This window comes from Rhinatrema bivittatum, chromosome 1, assembly GCF_901001135.1.
Source record: "Rhinatrema bivittatum chromosome 1, aRhiBiv1.1, whole genome shotgun sequence".
NCBI lineage: Eukaryota > Metazoa > Chordata > Amphibia > Gymnophiona > Rhinatrematidae > Rhinatrema > Rhinatrema bivittatum.
Window position 1 is genome coordinate 499425436 of NC_042615.1, and position 23136 is coordinate 499448571.

General features: G+C 44.8%; 1 protein-coding gene across 1 annotated transcript in view; it reads right to left on the reverse strand.

Annotated features, from left to right (window-relative positions):
- L1CAM (L1 cell adhesion molecule) overlaps positions 1-23136 on the reverse strand; it is a 324282-nt gene that overhangs the window by 17915 nt on the left and 283231 nt on the right.

Genomic DNA, 23136 nt, shown 5'->3' on the forward strand with positions numbered 1-23136 from the left:
GATGTGGTTGTGCTCACGTTAGAAAAAAAGGGGGCTCTGTTTTTTGCAGGTGTCTGTTTTTTGCGAGTGTCTTATTGCATTGGCCTGTGATTCATTCCCAGAAAGTGTTTCTGTAGTCACAAATCTTTCTGTTTGTCTGGGTACCCACAGCAAAGAAAATAACAGCAGAGAAAGACCACAAGGCCTAGCCAGTTTCTGTTTATTTCCATTCCTGTTGCGCTACCATAGTCCCTATGTGTACATGGTCTCAGGCTTTTCCCCTAACTCTTCCCACTACTGAAGATCCTCTGTGCCCATCCCAGGATTTACCCTTCACTGCCCCCATTGCTGAGGATCCTCTCTGCCTGTCCTGAGCTTTAGCCCTCACTCCCCCACTGCTGAGGATCCTGTGTCCATCTCAGGCTTTACCATTTGCTCTCTCACTGCTGAGCATCTTTTGTGCCCATTACAGGATTTATCCCTCACTTCCCCACCATTGAGGATCCTCTGTTCCCATCTCAGGCTTTACCCCTCGCTCCCCTACCAATGAGGATCCTGTGTGCCCATCCCAGGGCACACAGGGCTCCCCTATTGTTGAGGATCTGCTGTACTTGTCCCAGGCTTTACCCATCACTCCCCCACACTGTTGCGCATCCTCTGTGTCTGTCCTGGGCTAAAACCCCTTGCTCCCCCTACCGCTGAGAATTCTCTGTGCCTGTCACATGGTGTTTTGAATGCTGTTACTGCTTTTGCCTTCACCATCTTCACTGAGAGGCTGTCCCATGCATCCACCATCCTTTCTATGAAGTAGTATTTCCTGATCATACTCAAAGGTGCAACATATCATGGCCCCCTATTCTAGAATTTATTTGCTCCTTGTGCATTATTTATACTTTGCAGCGACTTGAACATCTCTAGCACGTACCCCTCATCTCTAGAATGGACATATTTAGGTCCGCAAGTATTTCATGGGGCTTTTGGTACAGACCCTGCATCATTCTGGTCGCCCTTTCCTGCCTCTATCCTTATTTAATTACATTTGTGTATCACTTTACTGATTAAAAAAATCACCCAAAGTGATGAACAGAATTAATCCATACAGTAGATTAAAGACAGCACCATAGATTTGATTCCTGGGTGCAAATCTACAAGGAACTGAGGAAGAACATTCGTGCAGTTAAAACATCACCAACAAAAACTGAAATAGGAAAATTTATATGTGGATCCTAGAGAGCACAGCAGAGAAGGAGAATGGCTTCTCAGCATCGAGAAGAACATGGAAAAGGCAAACATCAAAATTATGGAAAGGCCAGCAGTAGCAACAAAAGAGCTGGAAACCAGACTGAGAAATGCCCCAGACTAGACCAGCCCTGGCCCTGATGGAATGCCCAACTTTTGCCTCAAACATTTAACCTTTCTCTTTTTTTAAATTTATGAATTCAAAAAGAACATCATGCAAAAAGAACTTGAAACAAAAATCAAGCAGAGTAAGGAAAAAAAAACATATTCCAAGCATCATATAAGTCAAGAATAAACATTCACATAACACTGCTGACCAAGTCCACCAATTCCTTTTAGGGATCCAACTGATATCTAGGTAATATTTTAAACAAACACAGGAAAAATGAAAGAGATGGAGGCTCAAACCAGACCATCCATCCAGACCATCCACCAGGCCATTGATTACGCTGGGCCTTCATCACCAGTCCCAATGACAGATCTCAACTCTTCTTTTGCACTCAAGATGACCATAAGCTGGGGTGGGTTCAAAAAAAGATATACTTGTTAGATTGGTATTTTAACTGTGCATTCACAAGGGCAGTGTAAGAAAACAAAGCTCCAATTTGCAACACAGTAGGCCACATTTAGAAGAAACTGTTTTTGCATGTTCCTAGCCAGATCAGGAAACATTCTCACTGTGCAATTAAGCATAGCCACACCTCTAAATCTAAAGAAGGTTTGCAATATCCAGTCTCTATCCGATTCTAATGCCAAAGAAACTAACAAAGTAGAGGGTTTTACAAGATCAGAATCTGCCTTTTCCAAGTAACCAGTTAAATTTAAGAAGTCCATATCTTGTAATAAATCTCCAGCAGGCTCTTTCTTAGATATAGGTTAGATCAATGTGACAATAAGTTTTTGCAAAGTGAGAACACGGAAAGGATGTTGATGAAAGATAACCTCTTATTAACTAACAAAGTTGAATCTTTGGAAAATATTGTAAGGCACTGTATTTTGCGCCTTATCAGCTTACCTAAACTTCCTTCCATTTCTCCATCTGATGTGTTTTAAAAGAGTTTTGTCTGAATGTTTGAAGATACCAGATAAAAATATTCCATCATTTTCCAGAGCCTATTGTGCTCCTCAATTCAATAACGTTTATCTCAGGCTCATGTTCTTTAACATTAACTAGTACAGCTGCCATGTTTAAAGAAATGTTTTGCATTTGCCCATAGAGAGAATTGCCCATACCAACCACTGCTTCCCAAATTATCTCAAGGTTGAATTGCTTTGGATACTGCGTAGGAGAAAACACTAAAGAAAAAATCATCTCTGATTTCTAGCCTAGTACTGATACGTTCAAAACCTCTCTTCTTAATGCAGCTTCTTGAGGCAAACAGGCTCGATTCGGCTGAATCAGAAACTCCATGGTCCGAGCAACATCCTTCTCAGTGTCCTGCAAATAAACTGTTGCCTCCACTCCTGCATTGCTCTCACTTTCTCCAGTTGCTCTGAACCCAACAGCATCAAGAATAGGTGCCAGAACAGAGGACCCAGCAAGGAGGACTTCCATAGCCGGCTGTAGTTCAGCGGGCCCGCTCCTTGGAGCTTATTAATATCTCCATGCCAAGGAGAGTTGAAGGTCCACCTATCCTCCTTGGTGACTCCATCGCCACCCTCCTAAGAGTAAAGCCTGGACTCCTGTCTCACTCAAGTGCTGATGAATAGGGCCAACAAGCACTGGGAAGCTGGGTTCAGAGAAGAACACCCAACCTTTAATTTCTGCTTAACCATTAGGTAAAGGTTTTAGGAAATAAAGAACAGTAGAAAATCAGAAGCAAAGTGGTGCTTAGGAGCGTACAGGAGTGCATCATGCTTCCACCACTGTGGATCCCAGCTCCATAGTTCTTGATGCTTAATCTCTCTCTACCAACACTTGGCATAACTGGAAGAATCAATTGATCAGACAGCCAGAACTAACACCACAATCAACACACTTTCTTCCAAAGAGAGATCCAAGTAATATCCCCAAAAACTACTGACCAATAACTTTGTCTACCAACAATCTACAAGCTGAGAATATACAATCTTACTGATTCTAATAACATCATGGCGATAGAACAGAAGAGCAATAAAAGGGGAATATATGGCACTAAGGACAATTTGATGTTGAATAAAGCCATCATAGCCAGCTATAAGAAATAACAAAATCTCAGTTTAGAATGGATAGGCTATATGAAAGTTTTTGATAGTAGCCCACACTCTTGGATAATAAATTGTCTTGACATGAAAAAATAAATCCTGGATTGATTGAATGCCTCAAGCTCACCATTTTATTTTACGTATTAGATTTAGCTCACGTCTTTTCATTGGTTGCTGAAGGAAAGTTGCATTAAGGTACATTAAATAGTTCTCTGACCCAGAGGCCTTGCAATCTAAGGGGCCTATTTATTGAAGGTTTTCTCCCATTTTGTGTCAATGGGAAAAATGCTTAGAACATAGGGCCCTAAGTCTGTAATGGAGGGTGAAGTTATTTGCTCAAGATCACAAGGACCATCTAACTGGATTTGAATCCTAGCTTCCCTGGTTCTCAACCTGCTGCTTTAACCACTAGGCTACTCATCTACACCATGAAAATGAGGCATACTACACGCCATCTTAATTAAAAAGATGGACAATTTATCATTCCTAACATCAAGATCCAGAGAAGACTATTTCAGGGAGATTCCCTATTACTACTCTTGTTATGTCCAGCACTGAATTCATGCCCAGCACTGAATTCTTATGAAAATGAGGCAGACTACACGCCATCTTAATTAAAAAGATGGACAATTTATCATTCCTAACATCAAGATCCAGAGAAGACTATTTCAGGGAGATTCCCTATTACCACTCTTGTTATGTCCAGCACTCTTGTTATGTCCAGCACTGAATTCTTATCAACACCTTGGGCTGTGGACTTAGCCTTAATTCCAGAGACACCAATAAGCCACAGATAACATTGTACCTAGTGGTTAGAGTAGAGAAGCAATCCCTGCTGAAGCTCATTGTGATCTTGGGCAAGTCGTTTCATCGTCCATTACCTCAAATACAAAGTTGGGCACGATTTACTAAGGCTTTGCTCCCATTCTGTGTTTATGGGAAAAATGCTTAGTAAATTAGGCCCTTAGATTGTAAGCCCTCCAGGGACAAGGAAATACCTATTGTACCTGAATGGAACCCGCCTTGAGCTACATGAAAAGGCATGACCACAATCCAAAATAAACAAAACAATAAAATAACAATTGTAGAAGTTTTGAAGTTTACTAGTGTCTACCAAAAGGACCGCTACTACTGTTCTATCAAACAGAGCAAGTTATACCAACACACCTAGGACAGTATAGTCTAAGAATTATTGTAATATAATCTTATGAAAATGTGAAATCTTATCTATAAATCTTTATTATATCACAACTTACTCGATTTCAGCAAAATATATATTAAGTTCAAAATTATATATGAAGTTTAAAGTACCCAAATATATCTCCCATATAATAAGAAATCACTTCTATATTATGCACCTCACTTATACATATCATTCCACAATCCCCAATATCATAAAATAAGTAACAACCCTTTTAGTAAAGATCATTGAAAAAGGCATTGCTCTCCAAAGCAACCTATAAGAAGACAACATTATTGTCCCAAAATCGAACTGGGAAATGTGCCTGCATCAGGGGACTTTCTGTGCTCATAGTTACCGGTAAAAACTACGTCAGCATTGGGAGAAATCCAGCCAGCCCACTGCCCCTAAATATTTTCCATTCAGGTACAGGCACAATGGGTACCTATTGACAAATCCAGGTTGCCACCACAATCAACAACCTAAGAACATGCCATACTGGGTCAGACCAAGGGTCCATCAAGCCCAGCATCCTGTTTCCAACAGTGGCCAATCCAGGTCATAAGAACCTGGCAAGTACCCAAAAACTAAGTCTATTCCATGTTACTGCTGCTAGTAATAGCAGTGGCTATTTTCTAAGTCAACTTAATTAATAGCAGGTAATGAACTTCTCCTCCAAGAACTTATCCAAACCTTTTTTAAACACAGCTATACTAACTGCACTAACCACATTCTCTGGCAACAAATTCCAGAGTTTAATTGTGCGTTGCGTGAAGAAGAACTTTCTCTGATTAGTTTTAAATGTGCCACATGCTAACTTTATGGAGTGCCCCCTAGTCTTTCTATTATCCGAAAGAGTAAATAACCGATTCACATCTACCTGTTCTAGATCTCCCATGATTTTAAACACCTCTCTCATATCTATCATAACCTCAGAGTTTCCATGCGAAAATGGAAGATTCGCAGAGCCTTGTTGACCTGTTTTAAATCCAGAACCAGCCAGAAGGTTCCTTCCTTCTTTGGAATAGCCTTTTCTGAACTCTGAAATGGAATCTGGAACCCACTGCTTAAATATGATGCAATTGTTCTAATGTTACCTGGATGGTGACCTTCTTCACTGCCGATTGGCAAGAGGACGAAATAAAGATGTCTGAAATTGGAAAGGACAATTCAAGGGGATAGCCTTGCCAAATGATCTCCAGGACCCAATGGTCATCATTAACATGGGTCCACACCTTGTAGAATAGTCACAAGTGACCACTCACAGAAGGCAGCAAGGTGTGGACTCCTATACTCCCCTTCTGCCTTTATCAAATAGCTGAGTCTTGTTTGGTAGTCTAGTCTTCTTTTTTTTTTTTTTTTTGTAATTTATAATTTTATTGAAAAATGTAACAAGGCAATACAACAGCAAAACGAGTTAACAGCATCTTCCAAAAAACAATATGAAAGGACCTCACCCTACCCTAACATACCCCAAACAGACATATAGGAACTGATAGGGAAGATACCACGCAATTAACCATATGGCAAGCGATCAAGAAAATATTCACTACAAGGCTAAACACATCATAGTTCTGGAGAATGAAAAGGAAAAGAACAAATATAAACCAAACCAGAGTCACCACCAAGAATGTGAAAGTTTCATCCCCACACCAAAACCATCAATTAGCAGTTTTCCAGTGCACAAAAGGAGGCCAGATTTTGTCAAATTTAGAAACAGTATAAGAGCATATATTTGAAATTTTACTTAATAAATGTACTCTATCCAAGCACTGAAATACAACAGACAAGGTCGGCACAGCCAACGATCTCCAGTGAGAAGCAATGGCGCCCCTAGCAGCAATAAATATTTGATGGAGTAAAATCTGATCAAGGCTATCGCCCTATTTAAAAGGAAAATTCAATAAGACAGATTTCACACAAGGAGTCAAATGTAGCCCTGTCAGTTTTTCTGCATATTAGTGCCACCATGAAAGACTGTTATTACAAACTACATGTCCTCAAAAAAACTACAACCGCTCCTTCACCTTAATGATTTCCGCACTGTCCTCCAAGTAACTCTCTCCTACTTGGCCTCCCCGCTGTTTCCCTCAAACCCCTTCAAATGCTCCAAAATGCCACCACCCATATTCTCACAAACTCCCGCAAATGCGACCACATTACCCCTATCCTAAAAGACCTCCATTAGCTCCCCATCTCCTTCAGAATACTATTTAAAACCCTCACTATAATTCACAAAACCCTCTACAATCCAAACATGCACTGGCAAAACAACTCTCTGTACTTCCATACCCCCACCAGACTCACCAGATCAGCTAACACTGGCACCTTATACATTCCCCCCGCTAAACTCACTCACCTCATCTCCACCAAAGACAGAGCACTATCCATTGCTGGCCCCTCCCTCTGGAACTCAATGCCCACCGACATACGACTTGAGCCCTGCACTCAAACATTCAAAAAGAAACTAAAGACCTGGCTCTTTAAACAGGCCTTCTCTTAACCTCGCACCACTCCACTTGCCAACATGTGTCCCCTTTCTCCTTTACATTCTCCCTAACAGCTCTATCCAAATCTCCTGTAAATACTCCCTCTCAGAGTTTATTATTATCATGTTGATCAAGCTACCATGTTACTATTGTTCTACCTCTTCTCTGCCTATCCTTCCTCTAATATCCTACTAACCTTCTATTATTACATCCTTTCTACTATTACTACCTTCCATTGTTCAACCAGTTATTTTGTTTAATGTAACTTCTCTTCCATTTCCTCCTCTCTGTCCGTTCCTTGTAAACCGATGTGATGTACATACGAACTTCGGTATATAAAAGTGTTAAATAAATAAATAATCGCATATATATCCTGTCAGAATATCAAAATACAAGGGCAGCTCCACCAAATATGGAAAAGAGTTCCCATCTCCCCACACGTCCTCCAACAGTTCAGGCGTCAGATACCACCTATATAAAAGCTTATAGGAATTTTTCAAGATACTCACGGAGATGGAACTTTTTGCTGTGAATTGGAATATTATATCCCAATCACTCCCAATCATGAGGGCAATATTCCTCTCCCAGGCCAGAATATGAGGTGGTTTTGCCACTAACTCTTTATTTAACATATTGTACAATTTGGAGATAACCCCCTGTATCTTATCAGCCTGGAGACAGTAGCCCTCCAGAAGAGAGCATCCCTGAACAAGATCTTAAGTAACTATAGAGGAGCTTAAAAAATGGAGAAACTACTTACCTGATAATTTTGTTTTCCTTAGTGTAGACAGATGGACTCAGGACCAATGGGTATAGTGTACTCCTGATAGCAGATGGGAGACGGAGTCAGATTTCAAAGCTGACGTCGGCCTACATATACCCGTGCAGGAAGCTTAGCTATTCAGTATTCTCCTCGAAAAGCAATTGTGGATATATGTGTGCTCTAATAACTTGATTAACTTGTTTAACTTCAGTGCCAGGAAAAATAGTGGAAAGTGTTCTAAACATCAAAATCACAGAACATATAGAAAGACATGGTTTAATGGAACAAAGTCAGCATGGCTTTACCCAGGGCAAGTCTTGCCTCACAAATCTGCTTCACTTTTTTGAAGGAGTTAATAAACATGTGGATAAAGGTGAACCGGTAGATATAGTATACTTGGACTTTCAGAAGGCGTTTGACAAAGTTCCTCATGAGAGGCTTCTAGGAAAAGTAAAAAGTCATGGGATAGGTGGCGATGTCCTTTCGTGGATTGCAAACTGGCTAAAAGACAGGAAACAGAGAGTAGGATTAAATGGGCAATTTTCTCAGTGGAAGGGAGTGGACAGTGGAGTGCCTCAGGGATCTGTATTGGGACCCTTACTGTTCAATATATTTATAAATGATCTGGAAAGAAATACGATGAGTGAGATAATCAAATTTGCAGATGACACAAAATTGTTCAGAGTAGTTAAATCACAAGTAGATTGTGATAAATTGCAGGAAGACCTTGTGAGACTGGAAAATTGGGCATCCAAATGGCAGATGAAATTTAATGTGGATAAGTGCAAGGTGATGCATATAGGGAAAAATAACCCATGCTATAATTACACAATGTTGGGTTCCATATTAGGTGCTACAACCCAAGAAAGAGATCTAGGTGTCATAGTGGATAACACATTGAAATCGTCGGTGCAGTGTGCTGCGGCAGTCAAAAAAGCAAACAGAATGTTGGGAATTATTAGAAAAGGAATGATGAATAAAACGGAAAATGTCATAATGCCTCTGTATCGCTCCATGGTGAGACCGCACCTTGAATACTGTGTACAATTCTGGTCGCCGCATCTCAAAAAAGATATAATTGCGATGGAGAAGGTACAGAGAAGGGCTACCAAAATGATAAGGGGAATGGAACAACTCCCCTATGAGGAAAGACTAAAGAGGTTAGGACTTTTCAGCTTGGAGAAGAGACGACTGAGGGGGGGTATGATAGAGGTGTTTAAAATCATGAGAGGTCTAGAACGGGTAGATGTGAATCGGTTATTTACTCTTTCGGATAGTAGAAAGACTAGGGGGCACTCCATGAAGTTAGCATGGGGCACATTTAAAACTAATCAGAGAAAGTTCTTTTTTACTCAACGCACAATTAAACTCTGGAATTTGTTGCCAGAGAATGTGGTTCGTGCAGTTAGTATAGCTGTGTTTAAAAAAGGATTGGATAAGTTCTTGGAGGAGAAGTCCATTACCTGCTATTAAGTTCACTTAGAGAATAGCCACTGCCATTAGCAATGGTTACATGCAATAGACTTAGTTTTTGGGTACTTGCCAGGTTCTTATGGCCTGGATTGGCCACTGTTGGAAACAGGATGCTGGGCTTGATGGACCCTTGGTCTGACCCAGTATGGCATTTTCTTATGTTCTTATGTTCTAAGGACTGGTTCAACTGATTTCCAATTGGAGACCACCAGTGCACTCAACCAATTAACGCCGAAACCCGGCAACTAGGGTGTCTTGAACTAGGGGTAATACCTGGTTTACCCGTGCTTGTCTTGTTCTCAGTGTTTGTCACCCGAGTTTTCCAGATTCCGGGGCAGCATGGGCAGGATGCTGAGTCCATCTGTCTACACTAAGGAAAACGAAATTATCAGGTAAGTAATTTCTCCATTTCCTAGCATGTAGCAGATGGACTCAGGACCAATGGGATGTATAAAAGCTACTCCCGAACAGGGCGGGAGGCTGCCCGTGGCCCACTTAGTACTGCCCTTGCAAAGGTTGTGTCCTCCCGGGCCTGGACATCCAGATGGTAGAACCTGGAGAAGGTGTGTATGGAGGACCACATCGCCGCCCGACAGATCTTGGCGGGCGACAGCATCTTGGTTTCCGCCCAGGACACTGCCTGGGCCCTTGTTGAATGGGCCTTGACTCGCAGAGGTGGAGGCTTCCCTGCCTCTACGTAGGCTGCCTTGATTACTTCTTTGATCCAGCGGGCTATGGTTGCCCACAAGGCTGTTTCCCCCTGTTTCTTCCTGCTGTGAAGGACGAATAGGTGGTCCGTCTTTCGCATAGATTCTGATCTTTCCAGGTATCGGACTAGGAATCTGCCGACGTTAAGATGGTGAAGAAGGCGTGAGTCTTCAGCGTCCTTATGTTCTTCTGGAGATGTAGCGAGATGGTTTGGTTTAGATGAAATTGAGAAACCACTTTCGATAGGAAGGAGGGGACAGTGAGTAGCTGTATGGCTCCTGGTGTGAACCTGAGGAACAATTCCCGGCAGGATAGTGCTTGAAGCTCGGAGATGTGACAGGCTGAACATATTGCCACTAGGAATGCAGTCTTCAAGGTCAGGAGACGTAGTGATAGATCACGTGTTGGTCTGAAGGAAGTTCCCGTGAGGAAGATTAGTACTAGATTGAGATTCCATAGGGGTACTGGCCACTTTAGGGGTGGTCTGATTTGTTTGACCCCTCTCAGGAAATGGGAAACATCTGGATAGGTTGATAGGCTGATGCCATCCACTTTGGCTCTAAAGCAGGTCAGCGCGGCCACCTGAACCTTGAGAGAGTTGAGAGACAATCCCGTCTTCAAGTCGTCCTGCAGAAATTCCAGGATCATGGGGATTTTGACTGTCCATGGGAGGATCTCGCGGTCCTCACACCAGGCTTCGAATACTCTCCATATTCATATGTAAGCTAGTGATGTGGAGAACTTGTGTGCTCGAAGCAAGATGTCAATCACTGCCTTTGAGTAGCTGCTTTTCTTCAGGCGAGTCCTCTCAAGGGCCAGACTGTAAAAGAGAATAGAGTTGGGTCTTTGTGGAGGATCAGTCCTTGCCGGAGAAGGACCCTGTGTGGAGGTAGGCACAGAGGGTTCCCCGCAAGAAGTCTTTGCATGTCTGTGTACCATGGCCTTCTTGGCCAGTCTGGGGCCACTAGAAGTACTAGTCCCCTGTGGTGTTCTATCTTGCGTATGGTCCTGCCCAGTAGTGGCCATGGGGGAAAGGCGTACAGCAGGTCTTCCTGTGGCCAGGTCTGGATGAGGGCGTCGATTCCCCGGGATTGCGGCTCTCGTCTGCGGTAGAAGAACTTGGGAACTTGGGCGTTGGATCGGGTTGCCAGGAGTTCGGTGGTTGGGGTTCCCCAGCGGACGATAGTGACCATTCCCCTGGGTCTAGACTCTCTCTGCTGAGGTAGTCCGCAGAGATGTTGTCTTTTCCCCGCGATTTGGGCGGCTGAGATCCCTTGCAGATTTGTTTCCGCCCATGCCATGAGGGGGGTCTATCTCCAGGGACACCTGTTGACTTCTGGTTCCTCCCTGGCGATTGATGTAGGCAGCTGTTGTGGTGTTGTCCGACATGACTCTGACAGACATGCCCCGGAGTCTGTGGACGAATTTCTAGTCTGACTGCTCGGGCTTCCAGTCGGTTTATGTTCCATCCCGCCTCTTCCTTGTCCCATTGTCCCTGGGTCGTCAGTTCCTGACAGGGTGCTCCCCACCCTCACAGGCTCGCATCCGTGGTGAGCAAGATCCAGTCCAGTGGGGATTGTTTTACTCCCTTGCTCCGATAGGCTTCCTGTAGCCACCATTGGAGCTGGGTCCGAACCTCTCCTGGTAGCTGGAGTTGAACGGAGTAGTTCTGGGACGTCTGTTTCCATCGTGACAGTAGGGAATGTTGTAGTGGGCGCATGTGGGCCCTTGCCCGTGGAACGACTTCTAGAGTTGATGTCATGAGACCGAGGACTTGGAGGTAGTCTCATACCTTGGGGTGAGCATAGTTCAATAGTTTTTGCAGCTGACCCATCAGTTTCCTTCTCCTTGGAGGGGGAAGGACAACCTTGTCTTGCTTGGTATTGAACCAGACTCCCAGGTACTCTAGCGATTGGGAGGGCTGCAGGCAGCTCTTGGCTGTGTTGACGACCCACCCGAGATTCTGCAGCAGATTCTTGACTCTGGTGGTCGCCTGGTGACTTTCCTCTGGAGATTTTGCCCTGATTAGCCTATCGTCCAGGTAAGGATGTACAAAGATTCTTTTTTTCCTCAATGTTGCTGCCACTACCACCATGATTTTGGTGAAGGTCCGAGGGGCGGTAGCTAGTCCGAAGGATAGCGCCCGAAACTGGTAATTATGGTCCAGTATCACAAAGCGTAGGAAGCACATCAGTGCTTGATGGACCGTTTTGTGGCGATAGGCTTTGGATAGATCCAGTGAGGTCAGGAATTCTCCCGGATATACTGCCCTTATGACTGAGCGCAGGGTTTCCATGCGGAAGTGTGATACCCTAAGGTAACGATTGACGGACTTGAGGTCCAGGATGGGCCAGGAACATTCCTTCCTTCTTGGGAATGATAAAATAGATGGAATAGTGACCAGTATTTTGTTGGTACGTGGGCACCGGAGTTACTGCCTTTAGGCTGTGTGGTTTCCACTGCTATCCTCTTGGAAAGGGCATGGCACGGTGATCTCACAAATTTGTCTGGAGGGATGCTGTGAAAGTCCAGATAGTATCCCTCTCGAATTATGGTTACGACCCACTTGTCTGACGTTATCTCAACCCATCTTTGGTAGACGAGGGTAAGTCTGCCCCCTATGACTTCTTCCGGTGGATGGGTCTGTTGATTCTCATTGTAGGGGGTGGCCGGGGCCTGTCCCTGAGCCTGCTCCCCTCTTGTTGTGTCTGTTCCAAAAGGACTGAGATCTACTTGCGGGGCGAGGTGCTTGGTAGTTTGTGTTCTTGTATGGACTAAAGCATTGAGCTCCTCTGCCCTTGGTTCTTCGGGGGCAGGAGCGCTTTCTTTTGTTCCTGTCCTCCGGTAGGCGAGGTACTGGAGATTCGCCCCATTTGTTGGCTAGCTTCTCCAATTCACTTCCGAACAAGAGAGATCCTTTAAAGGGCATCCTCATGAGGTTCGCTTTGGATGTCGCATCGGCTGACCAGTTTCGGAGCCATATATTTCTTCTGGCTGCCACTGCCAAGGCGACGTTCCTGGCAGAGGTGCGCACTAGATCTGAGGTCACATCTGTGAGGAATGATTCCGCAGATTCCATTGCCTCAACAGGCATGGTTGCGTCTCTGGAGAGGAGCAAGCAAGAACATGCCACCACAGCACAGCAGGAAGCGATCTGAAGAGTCCTTGCTGCCTCAAAGGACTGTTTAAGAATGGATTCCAGTCGTCTGTACTGGGCATCCTTTAGTGCCGCTCCTCCCTCGACGGGAACGGTCGTGAGCTTAGAGGTTGCGCAGATCATGGCATCCACCTTTTGGGAACCGCAGGAGTTCCCTATCTGCGGGTTCCAAGGGATTATAGGGCTTCTAGGGCCCGTTCTCCTTTGAAGCTGGCCTCTGGGGCATTCCATTCCAGGTCAATCAGTTGCTGTACCGCTTGCAATCTTGGAAAATAGCATGAGGTCTGACGGAGGGAGACCAAGATGGGGTTTATCTTTGGTTCCGCTGTGGTGTCCATGCCTGGAATATCCAGCGTCTTCAGGGTCTGGGACACAAGAGCTGGTATCTCGTCTTTGGAGAAGAATCGCAGCATGGTTCGGTATGGTTCCATCCCTGGGGGGATTTCTCCTTCCTCCAGGGAGTCAGCCTCGTCCTCCGAGGTGTCTGTATCCCCGGTAGGGAGGCTCGTGCTTAGGAAGGGCACGTCTCAATGGGCCTGAGAGGTGCTTGGAACGTCTTGCGTTTCTGGTGGCGACTGGGACTGGGTCACAGTTGGTACTGAGTGCGCTTGGACCAAGGTATGTAGCCCTTTGAAGAATTTCACCCAGGAAAAAGTCCCTGGGTCCATGTTGATTCCAGGGGGTGTTATAGTGGGAGCCCCAGAGGAGTCTTCTGTGAAGGAGCCGAGTTGGAGATTCAGAGGTCCGGGGTACTATCATTAGTGGATCCGGATCCCTCTATTGGCTGTGAGAGACCTTGCTTTGGTTCTCCCTGAGCCTCTTTGCACTGCTAGCATAGGGAGGAGGCCACTTCTGGTTGCGCAGCTCTCAGGTGGCAGGCTGAGCAGAGGGCTTGTCCCTTGGCCTTCTTGGCAGGCGGTGCCATGGTTTGTGCTCGTGGTGAACTTCAAAACTCGTCTGTGCGCATAGGAATGCACGCCAGGAGGCTTGGTTGAGTGCTCCGGATGCGCCAAAGATGTGCGTGCAGAATGCTTAAAGATGTGCGCGCAGGCCACTACTTGTGCGCCTGGCTGAGATGTGCGCGCCGCTGTGCGCATGGTAATATTCGTGCGCTTGGGCCGTTTATGCAGACCGCTGTGTGCGTTGGTTGTGCACACAGCTCAGTCGAGCGGGCAATACGGCGGTCAAGGAGGTGAAATGGCGCCGACGACCACGTGGAAAAGATGGCAACCCGCCCAGAGGGTCTCCAAGTGTGTGGACCCTCGCACCGGATCGGGGTCTAGCCCAGATGGGGCTGCTCAACCCGATGTAACAGACGCCGGAAGGGCGATCTGTGCGGCTATTCGAACCTTGGAGACCGGAGACTTAAAGAGAGGTTTCTACCTTACCCGGTCTCTGCGTTTCCCGGTCTCGTGCCAGGCAGTCTCCGGCTGCGGGGGGAGAGGGAATTACCTCCATCGCCATGCTCGATTCTGCACCCGCTGCCTCTCAGCCGCCCTGGAGGCTAAGTCCACGCCGGGAGCCAGCTACCGGACCGAGGCTTGCCTCTGAGGGATCTCTAAAATCACCTCAGGAATTCTCGACTGGGGAAGGCACCGTTAGGTATCACCGCAGAACAGCAGGGCTCGTCTTGTAGAGGTAAGTTTTCTTTCTTCTTTGTTTTAAAATTTCTAACATTATTCTAGTGTACGTAGTGTTCCTATCTGTTTCTATTTAGAAAAAATCACAGCACGGAAACACTTCTCGCCAACCTATCCAATGAAATTCTAAGAAGTGCTGACATCAAGATTAACCACCTCCTAATACTCCTTATTTTTATTTATTTATTTAAGTTTTTCTATACCGGCATTCGCGATAAAAATCGCATCATGTCGGTTTACAATTAACAAGTAGATAGGGAACAAAAGGCAATAAATAACATTGATCTAAGTAATAATAATAATAAAATAATAGTAATAGTAGTAAAAAAAAACAAAAAAAAACGTTAAACAAGAGAAGGCTAAGGAATGCAGTTACAATAAAACAAGGGAGTAATATAACTTGGATCAGAGAAAAGAAGCAGGGGTTTAAATATATATAACATATATGCCAGTCAATGTGCTTATAGCGTTGAAGAATTGCCCTTATGAGGTAGGGATATTAATTACTATGATTAAGGCAAAGTCTGAGCGAATAGGTAATAATGGAATAGGTTTAGTTTAGTTCAGGAAAGGCTTTCGTGAATAGCCACGTTTTAAGTCTTTTCCTAAATGTAGGAAGGCAGGGTTCCTGTCGCAAATCTGGTGGGATGGAGTTCCACAATGTTGGTCCTGCAGTGGAGAAAGCCCTGTCTCTGGCGGTTATGTGCCTCATAGATTTGGAGGGTGGTACTTGTAGGGTTTCTCTATAGGATTCTCTGATTGGTCTTTTGGACGTGAATTTTTTGAGAGGAATTTGAAGGGTGAGCTGAGAGTGTTGATGTATAGCTTTGTAAATAATGGTTATGGACTTATATATGATTCTGTAATGAATTGGCAGCCAGTGCAGATCTTTCAGGATTGGTGATATGTGGTCTCTTCTCCGTGTGTTAGTTAATATTCTAGCAGCCGTGTTTTGGACCATCTGAAGGGGTTTGGTGTGAGATGATGGAAGACCTAATAGCAAAGAGTTGCAGTAATCTAGTTTCGAAAAAATTATTGATTGTAGAATAGTTCTGTAGTCATGAAAATGGAAGAGTGGTCTTATTCTTTTTAAGACTTGGATTTTATAGAAGCAGTCCTTAGTAGTTTGATTTATGAATGCTTTTAGGTTTAACCTGTTATCCATGATAGCTCCCAAGTTTCTTACTTGTGGAGTTTGTAAATTGGGTGGAGGGTTTGTGTCGATGTTAGTTTTCAGATGAAATTAGGAGGAGTTCGCTTTTTGAAGAGTTTAGTATTAGATTAAGGTTTGAGAGGAGTCCATCAATTTTTTGAAGACAGGTTTCCCAGAATTCTAGAGTTTTGGTGTATGATTCCTTGACGGGGATGACTATCTGGACGTCATCTGCATACAGAAAGTGTTTAAGGTTTAAGTTGGTTAGCAGTTGGCAAAGAGGGAGCAGGTAGATATTGAAGAGCGTTGGTGAAAGGGAGGAGCCCTGTGGAACTCCCGTAGATGAAGAGTAGTGTTGAGATTCTTTGTTGTGAATTTTGACTTTGTATTTTCTGTTCCCTAAGAACGATTTGAACCATGATAGTGCTGTTCCTGTTATTCCGATGTTTGCTAATTGGATTAGTAGGGTGGAGTGGTTAACCGTGTCAAAGGCGGCTGAGAGGTCCAGGAGGATCAGTAGATAAGTGTGACCTTTGTCCAGGCCCATGATGAGGTAGTCGGTCAGTGAAATTAGTAGTGATTCGGTGCTTAAAGCTTTTCTGAAGCCATATTGAGATGGGAACAGAATTTTATGTTCTTCGAGGTATTCGGAGAGTCTGGAGTTAACTAATTTTTCCATTACCTTAGCTATGAAAGGGAGATTGGATATAGGACGGAAATTGGTAGGATCATTAGGATTTAAGTTGGGTTTTTTTAAGAGCGGTTTGATGGATGCAATTTTCAGGTTGTCCGGGTAGATTCCTTGTGCTAGAGAACAGTTAATAATGTCTGTCAGAGCATTGGAGATTGTGTCTGGTATTAGCAGGAGAAGTTTGGATGGGATGTGGTCTACTCCTAGACCTCTCTGCGGCTTTCGATACCGTTGATCACAAAATCCTTCTATCTAGCCTCACAAACATCGGCCTCTCCGGCACCACCCTCAAATGGTTCACCTCCTTCCTAAATAACAGATCCTTCAAGGTCACTATGAATAACATCTCATCAAAACCCCTCCCTCTAGACACCGGTGTACCACAAGGTTCTGCCCTTTCGGCCACCCTCTTTAACATCTACCTAATCCCTCTCTGCCACCTCATCTCCAGTCTTGGAATAACTTTCTTTCTGTACGCCGACGACATTCAGTTCATCATCCCTATCACCAACTCAATAGAAGACGCTCTCTGCACTGCTGCCAAACACCTAACCACAATTAGTAACATGCTCAACAAGTTAAAATTATGCCTAAACATGAATAAAACTGAATGTATCCTCATTGGAAGAAACGTCTCAGACCAAACCATCTCCCTCAACTCTCTTCTAATCAACAACATCTCCATACCTCTAAAAAGCTTTACAAAGGACCTCGGCGTATGGATCGACAAAGATCTTAACCTAAAAACAAACATAGCAACCAAAACCAAGGAAGGTTTCTATAAACTTCATGTACTAAAACACCTAAAACCGCTCCTCCACCATCAGGAATTCCGAACAGTACTACAATCCCTGATCTTCAGCAGCCTAGACTATTGCAACTCAATGTTACTAAGTCTCCCCAAATCCACCATAAAACCACTACAGTTACTGCAAAATGCCGCTGCTAGAGTACTGACCGGAAATAAAAAATCGGATCACATCACCCCAGTATTAAAAAGTCTACACTGGCTACCAATCATTCAGAGAATAGAATACAAAACCCTGACGATCATCCACGACGCAGTACACAATACAGATAACTCCGCAGTCAGTAAAATGTTCCACCCCCACAAACCTCAACGGAACACCAGAACTTCTGACAAACGACTTCTCGAAATACCCACATATCCCATGGCAAAGCTTACGAAATAGAGCTCTCTCCATAGCTGGGCCGAAACTCTGGAATGCCCTACCATGCTACCTCACCAATATCATCGATAATAAATCATTCAAAAAAGAACTGAAAACCTGGATCTTCAGCCAGACTTTCAATGATGATTTAAGCAAATTACAATTGTGATGCCTCAAGCCTCCACCTCCTTCTCCCCTCTTCTCTTTTCCGCAGATATTTACCCCTTCCTCCTCCCACTGCCTCCCCCTCTATCCCCCCGACCCCTACCCCACCCATTCCCCCCCCTTCTTTCCTTCATTTCCCACTCATACTTTCTTGTATTTAGAGCATGAGTTTGTATATACCTTCCTCGTTTTTCGTTTCTATATTCATTTTCGTTATTTGGCTTAAACTATTTTAGTTATTTCCTGTTACAACCTGCTCCATGACCTGTTATATGCATATACTTTTGTTTCACTACTTGTTCTATGTATCATTGTTTCGTTTCAATGTAAACCGGGGTGAAGGCATGCGCTAAACCTCGGTATATAAAAGCTTCAAATAAATAAATAAATATCTGCTTAGGAGACTGAGAAATACTGAAGAGCTAAGCTTCCTGCACGGGTATATGTAGGCTGACGTCAGCTTTGAAATCTGATTCTGTCTCCCATCTGCTATCAAGAGTACACTATACCCATTGGTCCTGAGTCCATCTGCTACACGCTAGGAAATGGGATATTTGTGCATATTGTAAAAAATCCTTATTGGCCAGGGAATATTTATCTTTAAATTTATCCCAAGATAACACACTAGTACCCTCTCACCTGGTCAAATGTCAAAATACGCTTATCAATCCAGGTCTTATAACGAGAAGTCACTAACCCTGGAGTACAGTCAGAATTGTGATAGAAAGAGGAACTATAAAAATAATTCTTGCAACCCAAAAGGATTCCTTTCCAATGCGCCCACACCCATAGCATTTTGAGAGTGCTTAAGGGCTTCTACCAAAATGGCTGTCAAGTCTAGCAGGTTGCCAGAGAAGAGCTGACAAGGGCATTTCTCCCATTAAGCATTGTTCTATAATTACCCGATGTTTCCTGTCACTTCATCTATGCCAATCAACCACAGCCCGGAGTTGGGAGGTCACATAATACCATATCAAGTTTGGTGCACTTAGACCGCCCCCTATTTTTAGGTTAAAAGAGAACTCTCCTGAAACCCTGGGAGGCCACCTCTTCCAGATGAAGGAAAATAGTTGCTTCTACCACTGTTTCAACATTTTGGTGGGAATTGGTAGATTTTGAAATAAAGAAAGCAAGGGAGAATATTCATTTTTATAGTGGCCAACCACCCAAACCACGATAGCCCAAGCCATTCCCAACGCTCCAAATCTTTATATACAGCACGGGGCAGAGAACATAATTAAGTACAAAAAGATTATTTAGTTTTTGACCTAGATATATCCCTAAATATTTAAGACGATTGGCAGCCCATTTGAAAGGAAAGGATCTATACAGAACTGGTAAATCAGACCCAGGGACCAAAATGTTCAGAACCTCTGAATTTTCAAAATTGATTTTAAACCTGGAGACTCTGCTGAACCTCAACAGTTCGACCATAATTTCCCTAAGGGACTCTTGAGGTTGGGATAGGGTAAACATAATGTCATCGGCAAACACTGAAAGTTTATACATCCCTTCACCAATCTGAACCCCTTGGATGGCTTCATTCTCCTTAATCCTTATTACCAGAGTTCAAGAAATAAGGCAAACAGCAAAGGCGATAGGGGGCAACCCTGTCTTGTACCCCTATTGACAGGAAAAGAATCGGAGTACCCACTGTTTACCTTTACACAGGCTTGGGGCCAGTCATATAACTTATGAATCCAATCTATAAAATGGTGGCCAAATTGCATTTTTTCTAATACTTGAAACAAAAACTCCCAGTGGCCCATATCGAATGTTTTCTCAGCATTGATGGATAACAATACGGTCAGGAACTTAGTTCTGGAAGTAAGCCATAAAATATCAATAATTTTATGGACATTGTCTGCTGCCATACAATATGGAATAAAGCCTACTTGGTCCACATGTATCAGATTACCAATAAACTGGTTCAACCTATTAGTAAGGACTTTAGCTAAGATTTTAAGATTGACATTTAAAAGGGAGATTGGCCTGTATGAACTGCTAAACGAAGGATCCCTCCCCGGTTTGGCTAGGACAGTAATTCCTGCCAAATTAGAGCCCTCTGAGAGCGAGTCACCACTCCATAGAGCATTAAACATATTTGTCAGAGGAACAACAATATAAGGAGCAAAGAGTTTATAAAATTTAGAAGAGAAACCATTCAAACCCAGAGATTTATTGACTTTAAGATCCCGAATAACTTGGAGGACCTCTATCGTTTGAATCTCCCCATTCAACCAAGTCTGTTGTTCAATAGAGAGACTAGGCAGATCTACGCTCTGAAGAATAGTTTCAATCTCAGCAATGGAAATACTAGTGTTACATTTATATAAATCACTATAAAGCTGGGAAAACCTACCTCTAATGTCTCCTGATGCAGTTAACAATTGGCCCCTCGAATCTTTCACCTTTGTAATTTGTTGCAAACATTCCCTGGCTTTCAATTTGCGGGCAAAAAATTTCCCAGCCTTATCACCCTATTCAAAATGTGACTGATTGATCAAATTTAACTGGTGTGCTATGAGACCAGCGTCTAGAGCAGTGGTTCTCAACCGGTGTGTCGCGACACACCAGTGTGTTGCCAAGCTCCGGCAGGTGTGTCGCGGCTCCCGGTGTTCCACTGCCCCGCTTGTGCTTCCCTTCTCCCTAGGGGCGGGGCCGAAGAATGAAGAGACGGTGCGCGCCAACGACAGCGCGGCCGAAGAATGAAGAGACGCTGCGCGCCGACGCCAGCGGGGCCGAAGAAGGAAGAGACGCTGCGCGCCGACGCCAGCGGGGCCGAAGAAGGAAGAGACGCTGCGCGCCGCCGGCAGCTGAAGAGCAGAGAGACCTGTGCGTCACCAGCGGCGGGGCCGAAGAACGAAGAGATGCTGTGCGCCGCTGCCGGCGGCTGAAGAGCGAAGAGACCCTGCACATTGCGGGAGGCGGCTGGAGAGACGTTGCGTACCGCGGGAGGTCAGGCCAGAGGTGGCTGAGAAGTGGAGGCCAAACAATGAGAAGAGGCTCCATGTGAGCTTGTGTGCTTGTGGTAGAATGGGTGTCTGTGTGCATGAGTGAGAGCTTGTGTGCGTGTGTGTGTGTGGTAGAATGGGTGCCTGTGTGCATGAGTGAGAGCTTGTGTGCGTGTGTGGTAGAATGGGTGCCTGGGTGCATGAGTGAGAGCTTGTGTGTGTGTGTGGTAGAATGGGTGCCTGGGTGCATGAGTAAGAGCTTGTGTGTGTGGTAGAATGGGTGCCTGGGTGCATGAGGGAGAGCTTGTGTGCCTGTGGTAGAATGGGTGCCTGGGTGCATGAGTGAGAGCTTGTGTGTGTGTGGTACAATGGGTGCCTGGGTGCATGAGTAAGAGCTTGTGTGTGTGGTAGAATGGGTGCCTGGGTGCATGAGGGAGAGCTTGTGTGCCTGTGGTAGAATGGGTGCCTGGGTGCGTGAGTGAGAGCTTGTGTGTGTGTGGTAGAATGGGTGCCTGGGTGCATGAGTGACAGCTTGTGTGCCTGTTGTAGAATGGGTGCATGAGTGAGAGCTTGTGTGTGTGTGGTAGAATGGGTGCCTGGGTGCATGAGTAAGAGCTTGTGTATGTGTGGTAGAATGGGTGCCTGGGTAAGAGCTTGTGTGTGTGTGGTAGAATGGGTGCCTGGGTGCGTGAGTGAGAGCTTGTGTGTGTGTGTGTGGTAGAATGGGTGCCTGGGTGCATGAGTGAGAGCTTGTGTGTGTGTGTGTGGTAGAATGGGTGCCTGGGTGCATGAGTGAGAGCTTGTGTGTGTGTGTGTGGTAGAATGGGTGCCTGGGTGCATGAGTGAGAGCTTGTGTGCCTGTTGTAGAATGGGTGCATGAGTGAGAGCTTGTGTGCCTGTTGTAGAATGGGTGCATGAGTGAGAGCTTGTGTGCCTGTGGTAGAATGGGTGCCTGGGTGCGTGAGTGGGAGCTTTGTGTGTGTGTGTTAGAATGCATGCCTGGGTGCGTGAGTGGCAGCTTTATGTATGTGTGTGTTGGAATGCATGCCTGGGTGCGTGAGTGGCAGCTTTGTGTGTGTGTGTTAGAATGCATGCCTGATTGCATGAGTGAGAGCTTGTGTGTGTGTGTGTGGTAGAATGGGTGCCTGGGTGCATGAGTGAGAGCTTGTGTGCCTGTTGTAGAATGGGTGCATGAGTGAGAGCTTGTGTGCCTGTTGTAGAATGGGTGCATGAGTGAGAGCTTGTGTGTGTGTGGTAGAATGGGTGCCTGGGTGCATGAGTGAGAGCTTGTGTGCCTGTGGTAGAATGGGTGCCTGGGTGCGTGAGTGGGAGCTTTGTGTGTGTGTGTTAGAATGCATGCCTGGGTGCGTGAGTGGCAGCTTTATGTATGTGTGTGTTGGAATGCATGCCTGGGTGCGTGAGTGGCAGCTTTGTGTGTGTGTGTTAGAATGCATGCCTGATTGCATGAGTGAGAGCTTGTGTGCCTGAGGTAGAATGGGTGCATGGGTGGTGAGTGGCAGCTTTGTGTGTGTGTGTGTGTTGGAATGCATGCCTGGGTGCGTGAGTGGCAGTGTGTGTGTGTATGTGGTAGAATGGGTGCATGAGTGAGAGCTTGTGTGTGTGGTACAATGGGTGCATAAGTGGCAGTGTGTGTGGTTGTAAGTGACAGTATGTGTGAGCTTGTATGTAAGTGACAGCATGTGTGTGATTGAGAGAGACTGGTCAGGGAGGTGACTGGTGTGTGTGTGTGTGAGAGACAGAGACTGGTCAGGGAGGTGACTGGTGTGTGTGTGAGGAAGAGATACTAGTTAGGGAAGTTACTGGTCTGTGTGAGAGACTGGTTGTGGGCCCTAAGGAAGAGGACTGTGAGGACAGAGCTTTAGCAGCCCTTGCTGCTTCTGGTGAGTGCTATTGGTCTGCAAGGGAAAGGAGTAGGAGAGTTGCTAGAGAGGGTAAGTAAAGGTGGCTTTTTAAGTTTATTTTTCTTGATTGATTGCCATTTTAATTATTGGGTGTTATGTGATGTGTCTGCTGTTTTGAAATATTTTGATATTTAGACAATTTTTAATAATTTTTATGAGTTTTTAATTGTTGGATGTTATTCTGTTCATCAGCTGTTTTGTAACATTTATTAGTATAGTTTTACAATTATTTCTAAGTGGGTATCTATAGCAGCTTGGCTTGCTCTG